Source organism: Triturus cristatus, chromosome 3_1 (assembly GCF_964204655.1).
Source record: "Triturus cristatus chromosome 3_1, aTriCri1.1, whole genome shotgun sequence".
Classification (NCBI taxonomy): Eukaryota; Metazoa; Chordata; class Amphibia; order Caudata; family Salamandridae; genus Triturus; species Triturus cristatus.
This window is the reverse complement of record NC_140583.1, coordinates 799,352,429-799,370,792: the sequence shown is the minus strand read 5'-3', so window position 1 is coordinate 799,370,792 and position 18,364 is coordinate 799,352,429. Positions and strand designations below refer to the sequence as shown.

General features: G+C 42.1%; 1 long non-coding RNA gene across 1 annotated transcript in view; it reads right to left on the bottom strand.

The window, feature by feature from the left end:
* Positions 1-18,106, bottom strand: part of LOC146861063 (uncharacterized) — a 144,438-nt gene extending 126,332 nt beyond the window's left edge. The window contains exon 1 of the long non-coding RNA XR_014979231.1: positions 17,963-18,106. This is a non-coding gene — a long non-coding RNA (uncharacterized LOC146861063). The remainder of the gene's footprint in view (positions 1-17,962) is intronic.
* Between the last annotated feature and the right edge of the window lie 258 nt (positions 18,107-18,364).

Sequence of the window (18,364 nt, the reverse complement as noted above, 5' to 3'; positions counted from 1 at the left end):
CCGAGAAACAGGCATACTCAGGTCTAGCATACCACAGTGACCTTTTTGGGGAATTTATTCAGAGAGGGCAAGTGCACAGTGCCTTACGTGAGTTGACATAGCACCTGGTCTCACTCGGGATATGGAAAGGGGTATAGAAGTACAATTGCAATACAATACAACTAAATACCCCTTATATCATTATTATTATTATGCTATTTACTCTGATTAAATGATCCTCATCTAAAATGAAGCTCGAAGCATGCTTCTGATAGCGAAACATGCTTGTTACTCTCTGCGGGTAGACCTGATGTTCAAGAGAGCTAGACGTCTCACACTGGTGTGTCATTTCCCACATCAATGTGCGTACTAAAATTACTCAGAATTACTACCTTGTTAAAGTGTTGTCCGGAAGCATGTAAAAAGGCATTTGTAACTTCAGAGTTAGTATGAGGGGATCAATAACCCATCACAAAGAGAATGATGATTCCATTCTGCTTGGGTTGGCAAGAACAACCCTGGAGTTGAGGGTAACAATTATCCCATTCAAATAAGGGAAGACGCGTATTTGCTCTCTATTAATTACTGCTACCGTCCTGGCAGGATATTCTATTTGGAGTGAGGGTTTATACCCCTCTGGTATGGATCAGCCATGCCAAGGAGAGGTGCTCTGCCAGGTCTCCGTAAGAAAGAGCAGGTCCTACTGTTGGCTGAGTAGGAAGCCAAATATATCCCCCTTATATTTCACCAGAGAGCTGAAGTAGTGTAAATCATAAGAGATCCCTTCCTCCATTTATGGACATTGTGCTGTATTGAATACCTGGACATCGCAGACTACTTCCTCAATGAGTTCAGTTGGAGGAAGCAGTGAACCTGACACAATATCACTTAATCTATCCAAACTGAGGTCCATGATAGAATTAGCCTCCTCTGGTAGCACTGTTCTGTGGGTGCTGGCATATGTTTAGAGCTGTGTTCTTTTGTACTAAGTGCACTGAGGGGTCTTAGATTCTAGATAACACAGATCAGAGTGTTCTGTTATGTGTCCGGGCTAAGCCCATGTAGCGGAGATGCTCATTTCTTACCTTGTCCTCTTTTGCACAGTAACATTACTGCTGTGACCTTTTGCACATATTCACATGATTGACAGTGTTGGATTAGCTTCTCTGAAACTACTTCTGTTTACACATCTGGCTTCGCATAACATTATCACGATGCCTTGAACACACAAGGCTTTTACGCATGAATGTTCAAATGTCATTCTATCTTCATTCACGGGGGGCCAAGTCTATCCACATATCCATAAAATTGCTAATCTATAAGTACATCACAAGGATGCTTTATATTATAAATAATCAGCATCTCATAGAATTAGCAGAATTAGCAAAGGAGGCACTTCAGTTGACACCAAGGGTCCCTGCATGCTGAGACTTAACCACGCAGCGGTCTGACCTCTCTGTGAGGAGTGTCCAGTTCATGACCAAGACAGGGTCCTACATTCTCTCTCGCCAGGTAATGGGGTTGGCTTATCCCTTGGAGAGATTCTTGGCTTCACACCTACACACACTCTAGGTACACACAGAGTAGGGTACGTATAGTAGGAGTTTTGCCTGCATATATATATACTGTTTTAGCACCATGGTAGAACTATATCTACTATTTACTCTTTTCTTGCTTCTAATCACTTTCATCTGCTTCTCTCTACTGATTATCGAAGCACATGTATTTATACAAGAATAACATTGGTTCAATAAATATATTGAAAATCTCGCATTGTGTATTGTCTATATATTTCTCTGAGAGCAAAGAGCACGAGTAACTGAGCGAAGGATCTAATCTGTTACCACGATTCCGGAGTGTCTGGCTTGTCACGTTCAGTGGTTCACCGAAACCATTCGCTCCCTGGTAGGGTTAGTGGGGCTCATGGTGGCCCTGTGAGATAACTGGTCTCTAGGGCAACATATCCTGCGTGGGTGCTTGGAATCAGTCTAGGCACCTCACCCAAAGTTCATATTGTCCAACAAACGTGTAGCTCCTGCGATTTAGTGGGCACTACACAACAAAAGAGGATCCTTCTGCGTTTTTGGCCAGCATATAACTGGTAATTCAGATCTTGTTGGATACAGTGTTTGACAGTTTATGGGCTTCCACTTCTGCAGCAGGTGCCTCTATTGTGAGACGTAGAACTCTGTAGTTAAAACAATGGAAATTAGAGGCCAGTCAGAGGTCCCATATTTATAAACAGCACTTTTAGGTCCAAAATTGTTTGGTCATGAATGAAAAAAGATGGTGGAAAAGGCAGAAGAGGAAAATAAAATTCTATAACCATTCAAACAAGCATCTGACAAGAGCCATTTTGGGTACAGAATGGGTGTTTTTCAAACCTCAGATAAGAATCCCTTTCGAGACCTTCTTCTATAACAAGCCTGTTTCGCAACGTCCCGCACGCATGACACCCAGCAGTCCAAATGATTATATGGCAGTAGGAGGATGGATCAATTTATTTTGATAGTCGATCATGATTATCAGATCGAATTCAAAGATCAGCCACCCAACCTTCGCTTCAGGGTTACTCCTTCTCCAAAAGACCCTATACAATTTCACAGTCTAATGTCCGGAGTGCAGGTTCTTCTACTGAAGAAGGCAGATAACCAGAGTACCAAAGGATCAGAGAGGATTGGGCTTCTACACAAATCTATTTCTTGTTCCAAAACCAGATGTTTCCTTTGGTATGAGTCTCAAAGTTTAGAACACTTTTGTTCTGCTGGAACATTTCCGGATGATCTCTCTCCAGTTCATCATACCCTTAGTCATAAAGGGAGACGTTCTCGCAACACTCGACCTATAGGCTGTCTACTTTCATGTGCCTGTTCATGTAGAAAGCCTTCGAGGTTTGCAGTGGAAGACCATCATTTTCAGTTACTGCTATTCAGTCTTGCTGCTATTCAGTCTAGCAACTTCTCCTTGCGTATTTACGAAGGTATGGGCTCTTGTTATTGCTTTCTTATAACTGAAAGGTGTTATATTTCCCTACTTACATGATTGGTATTGACTGTCCCTTCTCTTTTTAATAGACTATCAGGTAAAGGTGCCTACATGGGATTCATTTTCAAAATGTCTTTGATAGATTCAGAAATAAATTTTAATAAGCACTAATTAGTAGCTTGTTTTGAATTAAAAAGACAATTCCTCATTATAATAGAGTGAATCAATCATGAAAACCTTAACAAAAAAGAAGAACAATGCAAGACGGGTATATACTTATTTAAACACAAATTTATGTGAAAAACTGTGTCAGATCAAAGGGTACATTATCCAATTCACATAACACAAAAGGCGACCGAGATTCAACAATGTCTTTCTATGTTTCTTATCTCATTGACCCTTTTGTCATCACCCATTTCATATATTTCAAGAACAGAGAAATTGTCGTCAATTACATGAAAAACAATTCCTAAAATTAAAAGAATCACATAGAAAATGGATGTGATTGTCGACGATTTGGTCTTTGGTGTGAAGACATCTGTAAGACCATCTTCAGGACGATTTACTCATATGTTGACTGGGAACCCCGTAAGGGGACTGAGCCGGTGATTATATGTTGAAAGCCAGGAAGCTGTGCTAGGCAGTGTCTTGGTTTGAAGGAATTTCTGTTTTGAAAAGAATGAATGGCGGTAGTTATTTATGTAACCACTCATCCTAATATTTCAAATTTTTTTGAGGGAACCTCAATATTGCAGTGAGCATTGCAGTGCGGCCAATCACTCTAGTATTAATCTCAGAGTGGGCTGAGTCCTGCTGGATACACACTGCATTCTCTTTTTAAGGCACAGCTGGGTGTGAAACTGGTTTTCCAGTCCTTGAAAGACCTTAGTCTTTTGGTAAATCTTCCGGAATACCATCTGACTCCTTCTCAGGAAAATAACTTTATTGGGCTCGATTTGATACTCAAGCAGGAGTTGCGTTTCTTCCAGCCGCAGGATGCTTTCTCTCCACTCCAGTTGTCAAGACTTGCTGACACGTTCACAGAGTTCTGCAAGACCCTGTTTAATAGTGCAAGGACTGTTAGCAGCCTCAACAGCTGTGGTGCCCTGGGCAAGGTTTCATTTGAAACCAGTGGTGAATCACATACTCGAGCATTGGGACCTCAGTTCACAGAATTACGACCAAATGATACCTCATATCACACAGGAACTAACATGGTGGCTGTTACAGGAGCATATCTTAAAGGGGGTTCCATTTCAGCTCTCGCCTCCAGTGCTTCTGACCACGGATGCCAGTTTGTGGGGCTGTGGAGCAGTGTTGAATGAACCAGGGAGGAGGGCTCCTTGGTTCAGTTGGAAGAGTCGCCAGTCCTCGAACTGGAGGGAGCTGATGGCTAACCTTAGTGAATTTTCAGAAGCAGTGGAAAAGGAAAAATGTGGTGGTAAGGACGGACAATCAAGTTGCAAGAGATTATTTGAATATACAGGGGGTACAAGTCACAATTCCCTCAATCACATTGAATCTTTGATTTGTGCTTGGATGGAAGCACATGTTCTGCGACTCAGGGCCATTTACATTCAGAGGGAGTTACTCTTCTGAGCAGACAATCTCAGCAGGAACATGCCCTCTTCAGTGAGTTATCACTTGTCCCTTCCTCAGTTCCACCTGGTCTGTCAGAAATATGAGATCCTGTGGTTGGAACTTTTTGCTTTCCTGGACAATGCATTGCATCTCCTTTGTTGGAAAGAGACATCATGTCATTAGGCATGGACAGTGGAGGCATTGGCAATCCCTTGGTCTCGGGGTTTGCTGTATGCTTCTCCCCCAAATTCCTCTCCTTCCAAAAGATCTCCAGAAGATCAGAATGGAGCAGGCTCATGTGATCTTGAGTGTGCCTTATTGGCCCAACATCATTTTTTTTTCTCCTCTCGCTGTCCAGAGGTTGGTTGTTTCACCTCCTTCACAGTCAATCTCCCTTTCAGTCTCCAGTATTGTCTCCCCTGTTCAAACACTTGTATCTGACAGATAGGGTCTTGAACTATTAGGTGTAGAGAATTTGGGTTGCTCTACACAAGTTGATCTTGAGATTCAGTCCGCCCTCAATTAAATCTACTTTAAGGTAATAAAACATACTGGAACTCTTTTTCCAAACGGTGCTCATCTTTCTCTGAGGCTCCAACTAGGATGGATTCCTTTAAAAGACTAGATTGTTAAGGGATGGTTTTGTGAAGGGATTGGCACCTAGTACTCTTTCTACTCAATGGACTACAATAAAGGCTTTTCGTACCTTTTCCGATTATTCCGCCACACTTTCTCTCTTGGTATTCAGGTTACTTAAGAGTTTCAGGTTGCGGAGACCTTCCATTCGGAAGGAAATTCCATCTTGGGATTTGTCAGTTGTTCTGCATGGATACTCCCTTTGAGCCTTTTGAGTAGGCAGAGCTGTTGTGGTTATATGCTAAAGTGGTGTTCTTGGTAGTCATAACTAATTCACAGAGTTTGAGGGAATTCGGGTGTGCTCAAGACAGATTTCCCCTATCTCAAATTATTTCCTGATCGTGTGGTTCTCAAGCACCACAAGGTTTCTTCTTTCTTTCATTATACTCAGAAAGTCATTTTTTCAGTACTTACAGATCCTTGCTCGGACTCACTTCCCTCTACTTTTGATGTCAGAAGGGCTCTTCTGGTTTATCTGGAATGCACTAAGCCTTTTCGTTTGTCTATTTCTTTGTTTATTGCTCATGGCTCTGTTACAAAGGGTAAAAAGGATTCTAGTGTAACCCGGAGTAGGTGGGTCCGTCAAGCGATTCTCGTGGGTACTCTTCGGTTGGGGGTACTCCTTGCTGATGTCCAGGGGCGTTCAACTGGGATGGTCTCCACCTCATGAGTGGAGGCAGTGGGAGTTTCCATACTTGAGATCTGCAGAGCAGCTCCTTGGTCCTCACAACAGACTTTATTAAACATTAACGTCTTTCTGTTTGTGATGATTTGAACGGTCATTTTGGTTCCAAAGTTCTGGCTATGCAAAAAAGTAATTGTTATTATTCTAATAGACACATTTGGTATCTGTATGGCACAACTTTTTTTTGTGCTAAGATACATCTTCGGGTGCAAGGACTGGGAAAAGAAGGAATCGATGAGGGTGGTAATGAACTTGTTACTTACCGTTAATCTTCCATTACCCAGATATGGGGTCCTTCTCGTACCAGTCCAATTACCTCCCTAGTTGCACCTAATTTTTCAGCAGCTTGGTAATATAACAGAAGGAGGTGATATTTATGAAAGTATGTGTGTATATATAAATATATTGTATTGTAATTGTATTTATATAGCACATACTACCCCTGATGACCACTACGCTACTCCGGAACCCAAAAAGGATTAGTATAGTGAAATTTGAGTTAATTTGAGCAGTGGACATGCAAGTCTGTTGCTTGCATTAAAAAGGCTAATTGGGGGTGGGAATAGCAGCGGGAGGGGTCTATAAAGTGTTTATCATAGATCATAGCAGTAAGATGAGGTTTGGGATGAGTCAAAGGAGGAATAAGTGAGGAAAGAATTTAGAAGGGTTGTTTGGGAGCTCATAGTATTAAAATGAGGTTTGACGTGATCCAAGGAGGGAAAGAGCAGGGAAGAGTCTGGAAAGTGTTATTTTGGAGATCACAGTAGTAGAATGAGGTATGGGATGAGTCAGAGAGTGGAGGTAGAGGATATATTAAGAGAGGTATATGGTTAAATATAGTAGTGCATTGGAGTCTTTTTCTTTCACAGGAGTAAAGTAATAAATCTATAGATGCATATTTATATCATGAAATGCACATATCTAGATACATACATGTAATCCAATTAAATGTTTATATAGACAGGGATATGCTGTAAATTTGTGTTTGACTATGGTGGCTATATAGGAAAGAGCCAACTCTTGAGTAGTCTGTGGATCTTATGTTTGGGGGTAATAAATTCCATAGTTTGGCTGCTTGAACAGATAAAGATACGCCATATATGTTTTTTTTTCCCTGTATGGTGGGATTTTGAGGCGAGGTGCCAATCTGGAGCTGAGGTTCCTTTGTTGAACGTATTTGGTGATTTTATTCCTGATGAAAAGCGGTCCTGTTCCATGTATTGCTTTGTGGGTGATAAAAAGCAGCTTGAATGTGGATTTTCTGGTAACCAGTAACCAATGTAAGGCCCTCAAGGCAGGGAAGATGTGGGTTTATGGCTTTGCGTGTAGGGGTAGACTGTCAGCAGAGTTCTGAATCTGTTGTAGTCTTTCCATAGTTGATAAGGATGATGCTTGGTAGAGGCCATTGGCATAATTAAGTTTAGACAGTACAAGAGAGATAGTGGTTTGGACCGTGTGTGGAAATCCCAGATGGGGGAAGATGTGTTGAAGCGTTTTCATAGTAATGAAACTTTATCTAGATAATTTGTCCACTTGGGCCTTAATTGATAACTTGGAGTCCATGGTAATTTCAAGGTTCCTTACTCCCTTAGATATTTAGGTGATTGTCAGGTCAGGTGCAAAGTGGGTCATCATTTTTCCAATCACCACATGTGAGTATTTCTGTTTTGGAAGCATTCAATTTGAGATGGCTCCATGTCATCCACGGATCAATGGCTCAGAGGCAAAGGAAGATTTAAGAGTTTCTAGTTTAAGGAGTATTTTTGTGTGTAATCTGCATAGTCATAGCATGTGAGCTGAAATCCATTGATAATTGCCAGTAATGACTTTACGTAGATGTTGAAAAGCATGGGTGAGATGATAGAGCCTTGAGGGACCCCTGATTTTTTTTAAGTACAGTTTGGATGAGAAAGGTGGAGAATGGGTGACATTTGTTCTGTTTTGAAGGTAGGACATGATCCAGTTGATGGCAGTCTCCTCTATGCCAGCTTTGTAGAGTCTCTGGATTAGAGTCATGGTCAACTGTGTCAAAGGCAGTTGAGAGGTTCAAGAGAAGTAGTGCAGCAACCCCGTTCTGATCTACTGTTGTTAAGGTCATCCCAGGTAGTGATGAGGGAAGATTCTGTGCCTCTTCCTGGATGGAATCCTGTTTGGAAGTTGGAAAGTATGGCATTATCTTCAATGAACTGTGACATCTGGGTGAGGACAGCTCTTTCTATCAGTTTGCCCAGGAATGGTTTATTTGTAATGTGTCTGCGGTTGTCGGTGGGTCAAGCGGGTCCAGGTTAGTTTTCTTTAATAATGGGAGTGCATATGCCTTTTTTAGGTCTTCTCGAAAAATTCCTGTAGTTAAGGGATTATTGATGATTCTTCTTACTGTTGTGGTAGCAGAGGTAGTTAGGAGAATGTTCTTGAATATTTGTGGAGGAAAAGGGTCAAAAAGGCTGCCGGCAGGTCTGCTTGTTTTGACCAGATGCATAAATTCACTGGGTTAGACTACTCTTGGAGTGTATTTTTGGAAATGGTTGGTGCTGGTGGTTTTCCTTTGTTTTAAATAGGAGTCCAACATCTCTGATTTGGTTATATAATGATTTGCCAGTTTGGCCTTGAATTCTTGAGTGACGGGATGAGTTCTTTCTATGCATTTAGGTTTACGAAATTCTATGAGAATTTTGTAAAATTCTTTATTTGCCATTTTGAAGTCTGAATAGTACCTTTTTGTAGGTTGATTTTTTATAACTAATTTGTATAATCTGTTACATTTCTGTGGGTGAAGTTTGTCTTGATTGCTCTTTGTTTTAAGCCAGGTGTGCTGCAGCTTTCCAATTTGCCGTTTTATCTCTTTTAGTTCTGTATTTCTCCAAGGTGCCTGTTTTCTTTTGTCCAGATTTGTTGGTCTGAGTGTCAAGTCAAAAAATACTTTTATTGATTCTTTAAAAATCCTAAAAGGATGGCAAACCATCATAAAGTTCTGATTCTAAACATTAAGGGCCTCATGTAGGTACCTCAATACCGGTCGGTAACGGCCGAAAACCGGTAAATATCCCGTTACCGACCGGTATTGAGGCACTTGAGATGTAGGTGGCTGATTTCTGGATTCGGTATTTACCGAATCGGAATTTTAAGAAATCTGTAAAATATTGATTCGGTAAAATACCGAATCCAGAAATGCAATGTAGGGGGCACTCAAGTGAGTGCATTATTGGTGTCTGGATTCGTTATTTACCACCAACTACAAGTTGATGGTAAATGACGAATACCTTACAAAAAGCATTTTTGTGCTATTTGTAAAGTGCCATGTGGCAGACATACATGCCCTTAGGGCATGTATGTGCGCCACATGTGCACACATGCACGAATCAGGGGTGCAACAGGGTGTCAATGTGACACCCTGCCACCCATGATAATGCCTCCCCTATTACCGATTCGGTATTTACCGAATCGGTAATAGTAACTGGCTTCCCATTCATTCCTATGGGCCTCCAGGCTCATAGGAATGAATGGGAAGGGATGCATTATTACCGATTCGGTAAATACCGATTCATAAATACCGATATTTACCGAATCGGTAATAATTACCGATTATTTACCTACATACTATTTACCGATTCATAAATACCGAATCGGTAAAATTCAGTATTTATGAATCTGTAAATAGTATGTTACCTACATGAGGCCCTAAATGAGCATATGTGTATGAAAATTATTGTTATTTAATTATTTTTTTTTTTTTTAAACATTAATCAAAAAAGAAAACCTTAAAAAAACCATGATCACAGTAAAAAGTCAGCCAGCGGGTTGTATAATTGCTACTTGGTTTGAAGAAATTTTGTCCAATTCTTTTGCTGCTGTTTTCCAGAATTTTATGGCGCTACAGGAGAGTGGAGTAGAGAGCCCTCCAAGACACCTAATGACCGCAGCTCTACATGTTCTGATCTGTTCATTCCTTAAAATCTCCCGAAGAATGGATTTGCGTGTTTTCAGTAAAAAAGGGCATATGCATAATAAATGTAACAATGACTCCTCCCCTTGACAGCAAAGGCGACATTCCTTCGATGGCCATACGAATTTCCATTGCGGGGTTAAATGTTTTGAGGGGAATGATCCCAGTCGTAGCAACATCAGGTAATGCTTTTTATGATAAGAGATATGTTCAATCAGGTACCGTTGCGGTTTTAGCCTCTGATATGTCTGTATCACAGCCCAGGCGTGGTATTTTTTTGAAAAAGTCTTTTTATCAGTTAGTAGGGAGTTCCTCTTAATTGCGGAATTCACCACATATTTGAATCCAGAATACGTTACTGGTATTGACCAGACCTCCTCTAGCTGTAACGCCGACAAGGATTCCTGCAGGATTGTCGTCGTCGAGTTAGCTTGTCGAGGTTGACTTTCAATCTCAACCCAACAACGGTGGGCTAGAGTATTATCTTCTGCCTCCCTCATCCTCCAGTAGTACTTCACTAAAGCACCTTGTCTGGCCATGATCTGGTTTTTTAATCCTAATTCTTAACGGATTTGGTCTTGTGAGATGTGTAACGGGATTGAGAACAGTCTTTTGAAAAATACGGATTGTGCTGTATTTAAAGTGGTTGCATCTTTGGTGTTCAAGATTTCTGAGCCATATGAGATGGAGGGTAGACATTTTGCGGTTATCACTTGTAGCAGGTGACTGGTAGAACAACCTATGAGCTTTTTTTCAGGACTTTGAAGGCGAACAACAGTTGTTTTGCTTTTATACTTCCTTGGTCCACGTGTTGTTTAAAGTTAAGCTTGCTATCTAGCAAGAAGCCTAGATATTTGTAGGAGGTAACGCGGGCCAATGGTTGTTCGCCCAATTTCCAGGAGAAGGTATACCTGGACGGTGTTTTATTATGTTTTGAAAAACGCATTACTTTAGTCTTTTGATGATTGATCGTAAGTTGGTTTAAGGTGGTGTAGGCTCCTAGTCCCGTGATCAGTTTCTACAGGCCAGCTGGTGTTTGTGCTAGCAGTACTATGCCATCTGCATACTGAAGGCATGGCGTTGGTATTTTGCCCAGTTTTGGGGGATCAGCTGGAATTGACTGAAGGCATTTGTCAAGAACTGATGTATAAATGTTGAACAAACAAGGCGCTAATACGCAACCTTGTTTTAGCCCATTTAGTGTTAGGATCTTGCCGGTGACACTGGACCCGTCTCCTTTCTTGATTTGCACCCAGGTGTGAGAATACAGGTTGATAATGGCCTCCAAGAGTCTAGACGGGACCCGCCAGGCCTGCATCTTAGCCCATAGAGAGGCTCTCGAAACTTTGTCGAAGGCCGCTTTAAGGTCCACGAAGCAGGCGTACAGGGGCCTTGATTTTACGAAGGCCTGATTAGCTAAAAGAGTGACCGCAGAGATGTTCGTTAGGGTGCCCAACCCTGCCCGAAATCCGGTTTGCGTGGGAGGTATTTGGTTTTTTAGACTAACCCAAGCCTCTAATTCTACTAAGAGATTAGATGCATAAATTTTCGCCTCTACATCTATCAACGCAATCAGTCTGTAGTTGGAGGGGTCCGAACGGGAACCCGACTTATAGATTGGATTAAGGATACTTCCTCTCCAGGACTCAGGGATCAGACAATCTGCTGTAACTTTGCAAAAAAGAGGAGTCAGAACTTGGGACCAGAATGCGGGGTCATGTCGAAACAGGGCATTTGGTAGGCCGTTCGGACCTGGGGCTCCCTCCGATTTTAAGTTCTTTATCATTTTTAGCACTTGAATTTCTGTGAACAACACTGAATCCCCAAGTGGTTCGAGGTTATTGATACCATTAACTTGGTCTCGGCCTCCTGCCTCCTTCACTGTTAGTGCTTCACAGTTTGGAGCCGATCGAGGTGCAGCTCTGTTGTATAGGAGTTCGATGCAGGCTCTCCATGTGGCCTCCAGTATATCCGAATGATGATGTCGATTCCAGCCATTGGTTAGTTGGTTTATTTGTTCCCAAAAAAGCCTGGAATCCCCCAATTTGCAAGCGTAATGAAGTTTAGCCCAGATATGCTCTTGATGCTCTTTTTTTGTGAGTTTTATGTCATTTTTTAGCTGTTTTCTATTTTTTGCGATTAACAGCAGAAGTTCCTGGTGGCATTCTGGTCCCCGAGATCGTAATTGTCTGAGCTATTTATTTAGTTGTTGTTTTTGTTTCCTCAGATTATTGTTGAACCAGACAGCCACTTTTGAATTTCCAGCTTTGCGGGCATGGGTATTTTTTAAAAATATATTGTTAATTTCGTAAATAAAAAACTCCCAAGCTTTTATGGTTAGTGTTTCGGGATTGGATTTTTCCAAAAGACTGGTGTAAGTGTTTGCGATGTCCTCGATGTTGTTCTTATTCCAGCTGAGGCGTTTTAAATTATAACATTGTGTTAAAGATGATAGCGTCTTTACTTTCGCTGAGGTTTTGAAAGATATTAATAATGTACAAGATTGTGGCTGATGGTCACTTTCCGCCCTATCTTTTATCTGAAAATTCGCGATGTATGGAAAAAGGTCGTATTCTGTAAAGGTATAATCTATAGTAGAGCGTGTTTTTTGTGTAACCCTGGTGTATGCTGCAGGCCGGTCGGCCGGACCTTGGCCATTGAGTATGCACATTGAAAGGTCTTTCAAGCGAAATGCGCATTTCTTGCCGGAATTATCCTGTCGGTTGGGGGCTTGTATGGGCCCCTTTATTCCCTTACTCCTATCGTATTGTAAATTCATATTAAAGTCGCCCGACAGAATGATTTTAGCATCTAAATAGGCAAGTTTTAATGTTTTTAATGAAGTAATTAGTTGTTCAATTCTTAACTTCTTTAGTTTAGATGCAGGGTGAATATAGATGTTGAGGATGAGCAGGGTGTAGGTCTCTGGGACGTCTATTTTGACGCACAACATCCAGGAGCAATCTAAATCTACAATGGAAGCCTGCCCTGGAATTTCTGTAGAAATAAAAGTAGAGAGACCTCCTTTTGCTCTTCCATATTTGGTGGCTCTCTTAGCTGGGTTCAGAAATTCCTTAAAACCTATTATAGGGGATGGAGTTGTCTGCCAAGATTCTTGAAAAAGGAGAATGTTATATTGTGTAATAAAATCCATGAAATCTGGGTCTTCTAATTTTAAATGAAGGCCGTGCACGTTCCAGGAGCAGATGTCACATCCTTGGTGTGAATCGGAGGCTTGTGTTGAAGATGTTCATGCATTTCCCAAGGATGTGCCTTCTCAATTTAATACCCAAGGGGTCGAAAGCTTGCCGGCTTCGGGGTAATCAAGAGTGATAGTAATTTTCCCGGCCTGGTGCTCTTTATCCCTCGTTTGACTTTGATGATATGGGCCTTTTGCCCCTTTTGGGAGACTCGTGGTATTAGGGAGTGGTTGTAATGGGCTGGGATAACGCGGGGGAATTATCTGTTTTCTTTTGTCCAGATTTGTTGTTCTGAGTGGTATTAGGATTTCAAAAGCTTCCTGTAGTCACTCATTTAGTTTAACTGAATGTATTGTTTCTAGAACTGTGTTGGATGTTAGTTGTGTTTCCAAGTATTCAAAATTGAGTTTGTTCCACGGTTGAAACATGCAAGGTGGTTTTAGGTGTGTTGCTTTCTGGTGTTTTATGATGGAAAGCTAGCAAATGGAGTTCCGCACCTGTGACTGGAGTAATCGTTTGAAAGGTAACTAGTTCTGGATTCGCAAACATGAACTCTAGAATGTGTCCAGTGATGTGTGGGGTTTTTTGGACTATCTGATGTAGTTTCAGTGTGTCAAGGCCAGTGATTATGGTTTTTGAATGGGGCAATTGGGTTTGTCAAACCAAATATTGAAGTCACCTAGAATGCATAAGTTGGAGTGTTGAGTTATCAGGTTTGAAACTGTGTCCACAAAAGTGTCTGGGAATGTTGCATTGCTAAGTGGAGGTCAGTAAAGGAGGAAGTTGGTATTGGGGTTGCATCTGGTGAAGATGGCCTCGTAATCTGGTATGGAAACGTCATCAGCTTTATTGAGATGTATTTGTTAGCTTAAATATAACAGCTAGTCCACCTCCTCTTTTGCCTATAAGATTTTGTGTTATAGTTTGATAGCCTAGAGGAATGGCTTCATGCAACACTGGAGCCATGTCATCTCCCAACCATGATTCAGTTATGAAGAGTAAGTCAGGTTGTGTAGGTCATAGATGTGATGCTTGTTTTTAGAGAGCGATCAAGCATTTATTAGTAGGCAGTTTAGAAATTGTGTTTTGGTGATGGTGTGACTTTGTTTTGTAGAAGAGTGATGGTATTAGCTGTATGAGGATAGCAATCGTGTTACTTTTCTATATTGTATTCTTCGTCCAGGAGGCTTAGAAGGCATTTTGATTGGTCTGCGTGTGTAGGCAGTGTAAATGGTGTTTGAGAGCGAGTTGGTGAGCTGTGTTGGTTTTGTAAAGTAGCTTTGTTGTGTAATAGACATGGCATTGAAACGTTGTGAAGAGTGGCATGTTTATTTTGTTTGCGTCTGTTTAGAGTGGAAGGTGTTTGAATTAGGGGTAGTGGTGCAGCATATGGGTCAGTGCAATGGATGAGAGGCGTTTGAATGAGAATGGTTGTGTTGGTGTATTTATGTTAGGTAAAAGAGAAAGGTTGGCAGTAAAGATGGTTTAGGATGTGTATTATTTGTGTAGTCAGGGGGTGGGAGTGGGTGTATGTTTCTAGTTTGTGATGGAAAGTATTATGCAGTAGTGTGTGTGTGTTATTTTGTTGTGCTGGTGTGTGTGTTATGTATTGTTTTTGAGGCGTAGTGAGAGGAGATGATGATGTAGTGGTTTTCTGAGAAGGATTTGTATGTGAAGTATTGTTGGCGAGTGGAAGTTGAATGGCAAAGGGGGTGGTGATGTGTTTTGGAAAAGAGTGTGTGATGTGAGTGTTTGTTAGATTTGATACCTGGAAGAGGTAATATGTGTGGTGGAGTGAAGCATGAGGATTCTTTTGTTGTGTCTTTTTGGGGTAAAAAGAGTATGGTGCTAGAGGATGAAATGATGTAGGGCTGAGTATAGATTTGATGGGGACAAAAAGGGGCCTGTTAGGAGCAAGTAAAGGGTAGAGCTGGTGCTTTATTTGAACAGGGAGTGGGTGTCTGGATGGATTAAAGTTATATATAATGTGGCTTTGGGTTGTTTTGGTGATGTGTGGATTTGTTATTGGTATAGGACAGAGTGGTGTTTTGTGGGAGAGGGAAAGCGCCATTGTGTGGCGTAGACGGGTGTATATGTGTGAATTGCGGTGTTTTGTAGTGGTTTTGAGACCCTGAAATGTGGTTAGGGTTTGTTTGTAATACATGCGCTGAGTGCATTTGCTGTGAGTGTGTTAATATGCTTGTGTTTGGGTTAAGGTTGGTGCTGGTGAATGGAATAAATGGCAGTATTTCTGGCCCTAGGCCTGACCTGTCCCGCACCGGCAACAACAGGCACTGCCCTTGTCCAGCCCTAACCAATCAGAACACTAGCCCTAAGCCCTAGGACCAATAAGAGATCAGGTCCTTACAACCAATCACAGCCCTAGTCCTAGCAACCAATCAGAACCATAAGCCCTAAGTCCAATAGAAGCCCTAGCCTCAAGAACCAACCAGAATCCCAAACCTCTAAGCAAATCAGAACCCTAACCCCCGAGTCCAATAGAAAACCTAGACTCAGGAACCAATCAGAATCCCAGACCTATCAGCCAATCAGAACCATAGGAACGAAGCAGTGTACAGATGTAACAACCAATAGAAAACGTATATAAGGGGCATGGGACCTTAAGCTCAGGATGCCGGCCCGGGGGCAGGGAAGCTGCTCATGAAGACCAGAATCTCCTTGGAGACAGGCAGGCTCAATCCACACTTTGCTGGCCCAGGTTTTAACCCTACAGGTAAGGCCCAAATCTAAGCCACTTAATATACTGCTTTTCGTGCACTTATACAAATCACTTCTTTCTAGCCAAAAACGAGTGCTACATACACTTTCCAAACATAGTTTCAACCATAAAGCAGATGAAGTAGTCTTTTAAACACACTCTGCTTATAGCCTCTGAGGTGGTATTTTGCATTTTTAACTTTAAAAATAAAAAAAAACGAGGGAGGGAGGGAGGGGGCTGGGGCCTGCTCCTGCAGGCCTAAGCACAGTGCAGGGGAACCTAGGGCACAAATTTACAGTACCAGGTGGACAAAAACAGCAGTTTTCACCATGCAAATTGCACAGAAACCAAGAGTTTTATTTAAACAGTCACAAGTAGAAAAACAGCAGTTTTGAAGTTTCAGAAATTCACAGTACAAGTCTGTGTTCTTGCCGCCTTCTTTGTTGTTTGTTCACTGGGCTGTTTAGGGCACAGAGAGGCAGGGGCTACAAGATACTTTACGTGCTACGACTGTCACGGGAGGGACAGCCCACAGCCTGGGACGAGGAGGACCCCTAATCAAGGTAATGCAGATTATCAGTACGTAATAAGTTCATTCATCTTTGCATCACTCTACTGATAAGCACAGTGTCACAATCTCAGCGACATGATATGCACAACCTTTACCATATATGCAGGATACTTAAACACATACCACATCGGCCACAGGCCATGCATGAAACTCTCCTTCCACAGATTAGCATCTTATAAGTTTAAATATCCTATCTTTCTGTCTTTATTTCACTACACACTATAGGTACAGACACAAGTACAATAATTCACAACTGATCCCACGTGGCAATTCTCACAGAGGCCACACTAGAAAACCTCTTCAGTCCATGCACACCCGAGGAGAAGCCTGCGTCAGCATCTCATCAGTGGTATGAGGTGAATTATAAATGCATCTGGAATATAATAGTGCAACATATTTTTGCCTTAGCGCTGTAGTGACGGGTGTGTATGCAATTTACCTTTTGTATCTCATTGTGAACTTTAACACCCCAAGACACCTAGTGCAAAAGAGTAAGTTCAGAACAAGGAAGGATTGGTGCTTCAAATCCAGAAACTCAAAAGCAAAAAAAAAAAACTCTTAATCAGTTATTTTGAGTGCAGCACCGAAGACCTGGAATTACAGTTCTCATGAACGGAGTAAGGCCTCTTTTTAAGTTGCCTTTAAAAGGGGAATAAAATTACTCTTTTTCAACTGTTAATACTAGCCTGCAAAAGGAATACTGGTGTTGCAAGGTCTTGGCACGTAGGCTTTCCTAGATGCTCACTTTCTTAGAACTTCAGACTTCTGGGTTCAAGAAAAAAGTTCTCTCTCCTCTCAAATGAAACACTCTACCATGACCACCATTTCTAGATCCTAGCCTCTACATAAGAGCTGGTCCAAAACGGATCTTGTATTTAGTTTGTGATTCTCTTAAGGCACGTCTGTTTGACAACTTTATCCACTAAACTAGGCACGAACATGTATGTTTCAATTTGACATTCTCAGTTCTGTACATATGTATATTCGCGTGATAATTGTTCATCACTTATCATTTTTCTATCAAACACAGTGTACTAATGTCAACTTGACGTGGGCCGCGCTGCCGCGCTACAGAAATGCTCAAATCAATAAGGAAATTAAATGTGCACAACCCCGCCCTCTAGTAGATCGTCTGAACACTCCATCATGCAGCCGAGCTACTAAATGTCCCCTCCCTGTGGTAGTTTGTGCTCGGGGCCTCTGAGCTAGGTCCTGCTGCGTTCCGCCGTATGCATCGATCCCTTGAGCCTGACGGGCGGTTATCGAGCTGCTTGTAAGAGGCGATGTTCCTCTGCTCTCCTGTGATCTGTATGGATTCGTGGCCTGAGGCTTCTTGGAGCTATCATGACGGAGATGTACGACGGCAAAGAAAGAGGACCAATGGGGACTATCACTTACCTCAACTGGGCTCATTCTTCATGGGGCTGAGGGCAGCAAGCGGCCGCGCCCTTCTGCAAACAGGCACCACCGAGCATTTTCAACAAGTGCACAGGCGGTCCAAGACGTATAGCTCAATAAAGTTTCTTACATACAGTAATTAATAACTGATCTTAAATATTACACACCTCATTAGCAGACCGGTCCTTACGCATACCACTCCGGTAATCGAATGTCCACGTGTTGGTTGCAACGTACAGCATATCATTAATAAGCCATGGCTTACCTTCTTGGAAACCAGGCCTTGCTTTTAATGCCATGTTGCACATCCGGGGCAGACCGCTCTTTATAGGATCTTAATTAGGGAGCTGCGTAGTTTTGGGGTGTTTGCGGTAGGCACCCGCACTGCCCGGGGACCACAGACATTGGTTTTGGAAGGTAATATATTGGCTTGCCGCTTCCGATATGGTGGTTCACTTCCGGCCCCTACACTCGGTTCCGGTTTTGATACAGTGTCCCGGAAGTAATGCGCGGTTTGTGGCGCGTTAGGTCGCGTACAAAGGCGTTCGTTATAACGGCCTATTACGATGACCTTTATTTTTGACAGAATTGTGTGACTGCGTTTTAGCCGGTGGGCCTGGGGTTAACTAAGTATTACCCGCCAAAAAGGTGGTTGGGGCGGCAAACG